Here is a 9,983-nt window from a genome sequence, read left to right as displayed (position 1 = left end):
CTTTGTTTCATGAATGCTTATGGGGCTGTTGAGATACCTGATTTATATGAAAGGAACATTTCTTTTTATTATTCTGCTAACAACCTAGATGTGATTTATCTTACACATACATTTCCTCTACTGAAATGCACATAACTTGTTTAGATACATGGTTATATTTTTAAGAGAGATCTAATTGTTTGCCAGGGATAGTGGCAGGTCTAATGCAGTCTTCCCCAGAGATAAGAGGAGGATAAGACAACTGCTTGGCTATTGAATGGATATATCTCCGTATCTATACAAAGTGAAGCATTTACCAAAAAACCAACTTATGAATAGACCCTTGTGATATTGCATAGCGCTATGTGGAAAATCTGTGGTAAATTTTACTCATATCTCCACTATAGGCACCAGCATAATAGATTACGTTAGAGTTAGTATCCTTCTCTCCTCATTACACCACTCCTCTCCCTCACCTTCTTGAAAATGACAAGGTCAAAAAAAAAAAAAAAATGATTTCCCCCTATTGTTTTAACCTTGGAAATAGCTGACTCAGAGTTTGTTAGCACATAAGATTGAACTAAGTTAGTCAAGGATCTGGGAAGAGTACAACTGAATAGGAGCTTTCAAGCTATATCGAAAACTTGACATATACTATGCTGCTCAATTGACTTCAAATTTGCTTTTCTAGTGACTATAAAATATTTTATAGAGAAGCTATATAAGAATGTAACTAAATATTCTATTATTATTGGACATTTAAGATTTCTATTTTTCTGTATAAATAAGACAATCATGACCATTTTCACTGATTTTCTTTTACTAGATAAGACACACAGTAAAGGTTGTAGCATAATTTATGGTGATACAAGAAGGATTAGCTCTATTATTTTAGAAAGAGGAAAGAAAAACAAGATAAAAATGGAGAAGAAAAAATGAAGAAGAATAAGAAGAGCATTCAGAAAGGGCTCCATTAGAGGATGGAATTACAAGATGAGCCCGGTTTGACCATTACTGTATCACAGGGCCTTTATAGTATCTGACATAGTGGAAACACTCAATTCGATGAATTTTTTTTTTTTTAATGAATGAATGAAAAAATAAAGGAATCAATGACATATATCTAGTGAGCAGAACTAAATTCACGCCGGTATTCCCTCCATTCATAAGCTAGATTTATACGACTATGCTAGAATGGGTGTACTAGGTTTCTAATTTCTTTTTATTTTTCAAGGACAAGGTGGAGCCAAGCTGTACATTTAACCAGCTGTCTCCTGATCCTACGAGTACCAGTTGCCACAAACCACAGATATTCCTGAGACTACTGAAAAGCCTTTTTAGTGACTGTTGCAAATATTCTGAGAATACGTGCTGATTGGTTGTTACAAATTATTTTGGTCTATAACATCACTTACTTGTTGAATAATGACTTAGAAATGTATTCATTTTGTCTGCAGTAGCTTTACTCCTAACAGGTTTAGCTAATATATATGTAAGAAATGTGCATGATTTACACTAATAATGTTCAAGTTAAAGTGTTATATGTTTTATAATTGTTGTCCAAAGCTTTTTGATTAAAGTATTGTGTGATCCGGTGGAGATATGGATTCTTGTCCCAATTTTCTGTCACTAACTAGTTGGGTAACCTTGGGCAGGCTACTTAGAGTTTGTGAGCTCAGTTTTTCTCCCTGTAAAATGAGGGAGCTGCATTAGGTAACCCTCTCCCCAGGATTCCATCCACTTATGTGTCACACTAATCTGCCCGTCAACTGTAAGTTAAGAAACCCCTTAGCCCAAGGAGGACAAGTGACTGCTAATGTTTTTCTAACAGTGGGCCTGGAATACTCTGAGACAGCCTTACATAGTAAGAGCACAGCCTTTGCAGGTGGAAAAACTTGATTCCAGTCAGGGCTCTGCCCTTTACTAGCATGTGGCCTGGAGCAAGTATTAACTTCTCTGAAGCTCAATTTCTTTATCTGTAAAATGAGAATAATAAAAGCACTTACAGTTTTTGTATTAAATGAGACTACGTACAGTGTCTGGCACAAGCTAATTCGCAATAAAAATATCTATTATTAACATTTCCTTAGCTCCATTGAAATAACTGGTCCTCTAATAGCACACTACAAACTGAATTTCAGCACTATCGCAGTTATAGTATTTAAAGAGTTTAAAGGTGCCATCTTGGCCTGACTTGTTTTTAAAAAACAAAAGGAAAGAAAGAAAAACATGAACTCAGGGGATTTTTAAAATTAAGCAAAACAACCTGTGTACTAACCTTTACCCTGTCATTCTTTTATTTAATAACAGTCTATTAATAAACACAACTTTGAGATGTTTGATTAGTACTAATGTCACCCAGGCCAATTCTGCAACTTAACAGCTGTAATAAACTATCTTGGCCCAGAGACATTTTAATGGAGATTTGCTTCATTTTTCTGTTTGTTTTGAAACAAGATTGTGGGGAAGTTCTTGGTTTTTGGCTTCCCATCAAATAGATAAAATTTTATTCTTAATTTTTTATCATATGTAAATTATATTTAAATATAACTAAAGAGATAAAATCATTCTTAGATGGATGAGATAAACGTCAAAGGCTATATAAATACTTATTTTGTAATTTAAAAACAATTGCTTGACCATAAAAAAAAAGAGAGAGAAGAAAAAATTTCCCTCAAATGTGGGAAACCAGAGTACTTTGCTTTGCTCTTAACTACAGCAGGAAATATCTGTTTGTTTATTATGACCCTACTGCTTCCACAGGGAGATTAACTTTCAAACACAAGAGTTTTCATTCCATTTACCAACAATAATTGTCACCTTGGCTTGTAGAAATGATAATTTGCAGGGAGTTCAGAAGAATACTTGCAAAATTAAATCTATTAATGCCTGGCTTGTCCCCACAACTTGGGGGGTGGACACTTTGTGAATAGGCAAGACTTCTAACTACAGGGTACCCTACAGGGTATGTTAATTAGCTCCCTATAGTATGCTGGGTCAGTTTGTGTCAAAGGTAGTTTTAGGGACAGTAAATATTATAGCAAGAGAGTTCTGAGTTACCACTCTGTTTCAGAACATCTTACAGATTTCAGGCTTCAACTCATTCAAGAGATGTGAGTCTCAACTGACTTGTAGCTGGCTGTGGAAGAGTAATCACTTGTTTTTTGGCTGGAAGGTTCTCTGCAAGATATAGGGTGAGTAATACGTTATATAGATGGATAAATAAGAATATACTTTGACTCACAAATCTTGAATACCTGCATGTTAAATATCCAAAATTTATCAAGCCATTATATAGATTTTTTATTCATTGCAATTCAACTTTAAAAGTTTCTTAGGAACTGGCTCATTGTTTTCTATCTCTATAGCTCTATTTCCTTTAATATTTTTTTTTTTTTAATTAACTCTCATAGGAGTTCACTTATTTTAAAAGGAATTTTATAGGACTGCATATTGAATTTATATACAACTTTCTAAAAATTGCCTGCAATTATTATTTATTTAATCAAACATTGATTTAATCAGAAGAAACACAATCTTAGATATATACATTTTCTATCTTCTGAGTAAGATTGACAGAAAGGAGGGTTTAAAAAACTGTTGCTGAACTACTGTGGCTTACTGGCTGTGTTCACCATCACAGTGCTAGATGAAATGGATTGTTTATGAAGGAGTCCTTGGGTGGTGCAAATGGTTAAGTGCTCGACTACTAGCTGAAAGGTTGGCCGTTCAAACCCGCCCAGAGGCTTGGATGATAGGCCTGGCAATCTCCTTCCAAAAAGTCGCAGCCTTGAAAACCCTATCGCACAGTTCTACTCTGCACATAAGGGGTCGTCATGAGTTGGAACTGACTCGATCACTACTAACAACAATAACTTGCTTACAAAGAGGTACTTGTTGGTTGCTGATGGTAAGAGTAATTGGTGAAGCTGAATGAAAAAAAATGACGAAAAATTATTTACCAGAATCCTGTGTGAATCTGGCAGACACCCTCATCTCTCCCCTTTTTGTCCACCTTCAAACTTGCCAAGCCTTGTTCACTTTGGCTTTATTTTAAAAATGCATTTCTGGTGAGTGAGGACAGGTTTTGTACTGTGTTTCAATGACTCACCCAAAATAACTCCATTCAGCTTGAAAATGGTCCTATTCTGAATGCAGATTGTGTGTGTTCTGAGATGAGCACGAAGGAGCCGCAGAGGGGAGAGTAGAGAAGGGAAATGTGGGAGAGGCCAGTGCAGTTTATATTTATTCAGGATCAGACACACAACAAAAGAATTACTTAAAAAAGAAAGATGTGTGTGTGTGTGTGGAGAGAGAATTGTTTTTGAAGTCTGTACCATTTAAAGCTTTTAAAGGTATGTCAGTATTAGATACATGGTTCATCTAGTCACCAACCTCCTTTTCCTGATCGGCATAAAATGTAGTAGGGGAGATGTATACATAAATATATAATTCCAAATATATGCATGGTAAAATAATACATTAAAAAAGCTCTAAATGGCTCCAAGAGCTACACATTATCTCAAATTAGGAAGAAAAAGTGTATCAGTAAATTGATCACAGAATAAAATCTAGTTGCTGTTGAGTTCGACTCATGGTGGCCCTATGCGTGTCAGAGTAGAACTGTGCTCTGTAGAGTTTTCAGTGGCTGAGTCTTTGTAAATAGATTGTCAGGCCTTTCTTCTGAGGCACCTCTGATTTTCCCCAAACCATCAATCTTTCAGTTAGCAGCTGAGAGCTAACCAGTTTGCATCACCCAGGGACACAGATAGATCGTTGTTAAAACTGGGAAATGCAATAATGACATCGTCCTGGTTTGTTGTATACTGCATAAAAATGCTTAATATCAACGGACAGGTATAGATAGAACATTTGATACCAGTAGATATACCCCTTTTAAAGCTTTTATGATTCAAAATGTCAGATATCTTTAAAAACAGCATTTTAAAGTAGGATGTAAAAGAAAAAAAAAAGAAAGGAAGGGAGGGATTGATTCAAACTTGAGCATTTAGGCTTCACAGATGAATTAAAAACATTTTGGCTTCCCCATGTATAACTATGTCCAGTAAAGAGGATTTTAAAACCCCCTTTGTTTCATGAATTTATGAAACAGACCAAATAAAGCTTTTTCTGTTACCTAATCTTCCTGCAATTCATTGTTAGTGAAGAATAGATGAGCCATTCTTACCTGTTGCTCAGAAACACCAGAGAAGTCAGCCACTGAAAAGAAAACAAGCTGTCCACAGGCTTCGGCACAGAGAGGGTAAATTTAGTTTAAGTAGAAATCTGAAGAAATTGGGATCTGGGAATGAGGAAATAAGTCATAAAATGACAAGCCTCTAACATGCATAAAACCAGAAAGTATAAACTGATAACTTACCCAGATTGTGTAAATAACTTGCAAGGCAAGGTTCACCTGCTTCTCCTTCTGGTGTGGATTTAGGAAAATAAGGGGAAGCAAAATAGCTGATTGTCATGCCATCTTAATGATTACTTATGAGGACAGGGAACTAAACTACTAATCCTTGAATTTTCATTAATGGAAGGACCATTTGCACAAGTAATGGGTTTAAATTATAGACTTTAAACATGCAATTTTATTACTTTAAAATATATACAATAACCAGAAATGCTAATGCTTTAATGATTAACAACTTAAAGGAATATGTCAAAGGACCAATCTAAGTTAGATTGACCTTTCCTAATAGTTCAATTACATGTTTGTCAATAAATCTTTGAAAGCTTTTGAAGAATGCACTAGTTGGTTAACATGTTGCTTTCATTTTCTTTTATCCTATTTCAGATTATCCCACTGATACCCTGGAAATGTTAATAGGTATATTGAGAGGGACCAAATAATTTCCTATTGAAGTAAATTTTAGACATACTGGGTTAAACAAAATTAAAGTTTTTTTTTTTTTTTTTTTAATCTGAAGTGCTTCTCACATCTTTAACATTCATTGTGACTGGAGTGGGGAGGGGAGAAGAGGTTATAATATGCAGTGCTTTCCAAACTTACTTCACATAGGTTTCTTTTCTCCAGGCAGTCCTATTGCAATATAAAATGCTGCTTTATTTATTTAATCTGCAATTTTATGTACTTCGCACCTCCCAGCCTCTTTTTTCTTAATACCAAACCAACCACTACCGTTGAGTCAATTCCGACTCATAGTGACCTCATAGGGTTTCCAAGGCTGTAAATCTTTACGGAAGCAGACCGCCACATCTTTCTCCCACACATCTTTCTCCCATGGAGAGTCTAGTGGTTTCGAATGGCCTACCTTTCAGTTAGCAGTTGACCACTTTAACCGCCGCGCCACGAGGGCTCCCTTTTTATCTTAAGAAGGGATGAAAATTGGTAAAACTGCAACTCTACTACTCTCTGATCAGATCCTGAACTACCTAGATTTTGAAGCACAAAATAAAAACTTTTAATTCATAAATATTATGAATTAATACCATAACTAGAACCAAAATGCCTTAGGTTATACAACAGTAAATTTCGTTTTGTGATTTGAGGCATGTGCAAGGTCTGGAAAAGCAAAAATAACTTGTCCATTTAAAACTACCTAATTTAGCCAGAGTATGTTTTCTGTCCTAGCTTGAATTTATGCCTTGTTCAAAATTTAACTGCATAATCATGAAGATACATGCCGTTCAGGAGGATAAGAATAATCCTCCCATATAAAATTAGTTCTTTTTTGTCTTCTGCAATATAATAATCCTAATAGCTATACTGAACACCTACGTTATTTCACGTGACCTTCACATAGACTTGGGAAGTTAGTTACCATGATTGCCATTTCACAGATGAGGAAAGTGATACACAGAGATGTTAGCACTCTCGTCCAGGCCATACAGCTAGAAAGAGAAGGAAAGAGGTTTCAAACTTCAGTCCAGCACCAAAGACCCTACTGTTTGCATTATGCTGAATGGAATTATCCACATCGTATATAAGTTTGCTTCTTCCTTTATCCTGTGAGCATCAGTGACCCAGGCAATATTCTTTATGTAGAGCTTTTGCAATGTAAATTTGTAGTTTGTCTGTAATACAGTACTTGTTTGGAAAAAATTCTTAAAGGAAACAGCCAAACTCTGCACATGTGTAACATTCCTTCTTGAATAAATGAAGCATCTTGTGCAATTTAAAAAATTGTCTTAACAGCAACAGGTTTTTTTAAATTTTATTTTTATTTTTTCAAGGCCATAGCATGCTGTTTAAAGGACTTCCATCAAAAAAAAAAAAAAAAAAAAAACACCACACAATTGTGCTATTAGAGATTCAGTAATGGTTGTTCTATATTCTAATGTTACCTGACAGCATTTTTTCTTTATTATTTAACTCTGGTAATTGATTTTAACATAAAAAATATGGTTCATTGTTGCCTTTCTCAAGAATTATTTGTTGTTATCTAAAAATATGAACAACAAAACCAAAAGATAATAAGCCTTATAGAAACAACATGAAGCAAATACTGTTATTAGTTTTAATGTCCATTCTGAAGATTACAAAGAATAGGAAACTTACTTCAAGAAGGATTCATTGTCCCTTATGGGATCAGCACTGTATTAAAACTGTAGCGGTGCAAGAAGATATTGAGACATGTTCTTTACTCTCTTAGAATTTACAGTCTGGCTGGGAAGTCAAACATACCGTCAGGGGCCAATTAAATAATATTATGTACTGCACAATTCAGTCCCGAAATAAATGATAGAGACATTCTGTCTGTCGTATACCAGGAAACTGTGTGAGAGATGTGATCAGGTGTGGTGGGAGAATGTAGGCAAGACGTTTCAACTGGATCTTGAAGATCATGAAGGCATTGGACAGAAAAGACAGGAATGAAATAAGAGGTGAGGACAGAGTCAGTGACAGCATGTGGAGATCACAGATTGAAGCAGGGAGCAGTAGATGGGTAGGGTGGGAGTCAGTCAGGGCCCTGGATGAAGCTGTGAAGGCAGCAGATTTTCTTCTTGCTAATATATGATCAGCCCTTTTAGTGCCTTCTTTCTTGGTGTGGCTCTCACTAACTTTCCCACCTCCCCAACAGGCAGCTAGACTCTGGCCTATTTTGGAGGGCTACTGTTAGCTGCATTTGCCATAGGACTCTTGAAGGCTCCGAAGTCTTTTAAGACTCAGAGAAAAGATTCTCTAATAGTGAAATTTCAATTCAAATGAGATACAGTATCATGGCTCTAGCATTCCCTAAATTTCACAGTTCATTTATTAGGCCCAGGGTAATATTACGATAGTTCTTGACAATTAGTCTGGATTTGGAATTTGATCTTCTGTATATTGGTAACCCATTAGAAGTTGTTGGTTTTAATAAGAAATACAGAGAAGTGTTCTGGGAATTGTAAATTAGGAGCAATGTGCTAGAAAGAAGGTAGGAAGAGTGGAAGCAGTAAAACAAGCGTGCTATTTTACTAGTATAAGGTCCTTGGATAGCACAAATGGTTTGCGCTCAACTACTAACCTAAATAGTGGTGGTTTGAATTTACCCTCCAAAAGAAGGCCTGGCAATCTGCTTCTGGAAAGACTGCAGCCAAGAAAACCCCATGGAACAGTTCTACTCTGTAACGCATGGGGTCACCATGAATTGGAATCCACTTCATGGCAAGAGGTATAGGTTATTCGACTCGTCAATGCATTGTGTGTTGGAGACCTCGTGGCGCAGTGGTTAAGAGCTACGGCCGCTAACCGAAAGCCGAATCTACCAGCTGTTCCTTGGAAACCCTATGGGGCAGTTCTACTGCCCTACAGGGCCACCATGATTTGGAATTGACTCAACAGCAATTTTTTTTTTTTAATGCCTTGTAAGCATCTGTTCAAAAAGTAGGTACTATTCTACCTCAAGCGCACTCTACATTCATAATTCTCCAAAGATTACGGGTTCCATTAGCTACCAATGACAGTATGTTTAATCACTTTGTAATTCTAATGTTAGGAGCCCTGGTTGCTCAATGGTTAAAGTGCTCAGTTGCTAACCGAAAGGTCATCCGTTGGAACCCATCAGTGACTCCATGGCAGTAAAGATTAGAGTTCTACTGGCAGTTCTACTCTGTCCTATAGGGTCACTATGAGTCAGAATTGACTTCTACAGTGCACGACAACAATTCTAATGTTTCCGTTTAGAATTTTACCATGCTCTTGATTTAAATTTCAATATTGGAAATAATTCATATAATGAAAAAAAATTTTCCTTAATTATATTTGTGCAAAACATTCTTTTAAATCAAGTTAAGATTTTAAAAAAGTAGTCTAACTTGCGCTTCATAGTCAAGCACGATAAAAAATTGGAAGCTTTACTTATATATGCAGTTTAGCTGTAACATTTAGGGGAATATTGTTCTTGATATGTCACATTATGTCTGCTTTTGGATAGAATTTAATAGTCTTTCTGCGCTACTGAGATTTTAAAAATAACAAAAGGAAATCCTCAAGCTCATTTTTAAAATAGTTCTGAACCTTGACATCTTTTGTTTCTTGTAGCATCTTACAGCCCCAAAATCCAGGCATATATTTCCACTTTTTCCAAACATTCCTTGTTCTATTTTCCTTGACGGCTCTATGCCCAACTTCAATGTGGAACTTCCAGATTAAATATTCTTTCTCAAATCATTTTCACACATAACACAACCGCACTAATTAATTTTCTTGCGAATGAAATTAGCACTTCATGAAACTGCACTTGTCCAGTTTTGACAGTTCAACAAGGTTCAGAAATACCAATCACGCGCCTCTGTCTTTCACCCTTATCCACCATTCCTTGGACACAAAATATTCTTCATGCCGGCGACTCCCAAAAGAGTAAGTTTTAGGGAGCCCAGGCAGACACTTGTTTTCACGAAGTGAAGAGGGGGCGTTTTGTGAGACTTGGCCTTCCCACTTTATTTCTATTTTTGGATGAGGGAGGAGGAGTTGAGAAGAAGAAAAGATTATTAACAAATAAATCTCGCTCACTCCGAGAGCAACAGCAGAGGACCCATCCGCTCGGCACCGC

This window comes from Trichechus manatus, unplaced genomic scaffold (genome assembly GCF_000243295.1).
Source record: "Trichechus manatus latirostris isolate Lorelei unplaced genomic scaffold, TriManLat1.0 scaffold00037, whole genome shotgun sequence".
In the NCBI taxonomy this organism is placed as follows: domain Eukaryota; kingdom Metazoa; phylum Chordata; class Mammalia; order Sirenia; family Trichechidae; genus Trichechus; species Trichechus manatus.
Note: the sequence above shows the minus strand (reverse complement) of the source record.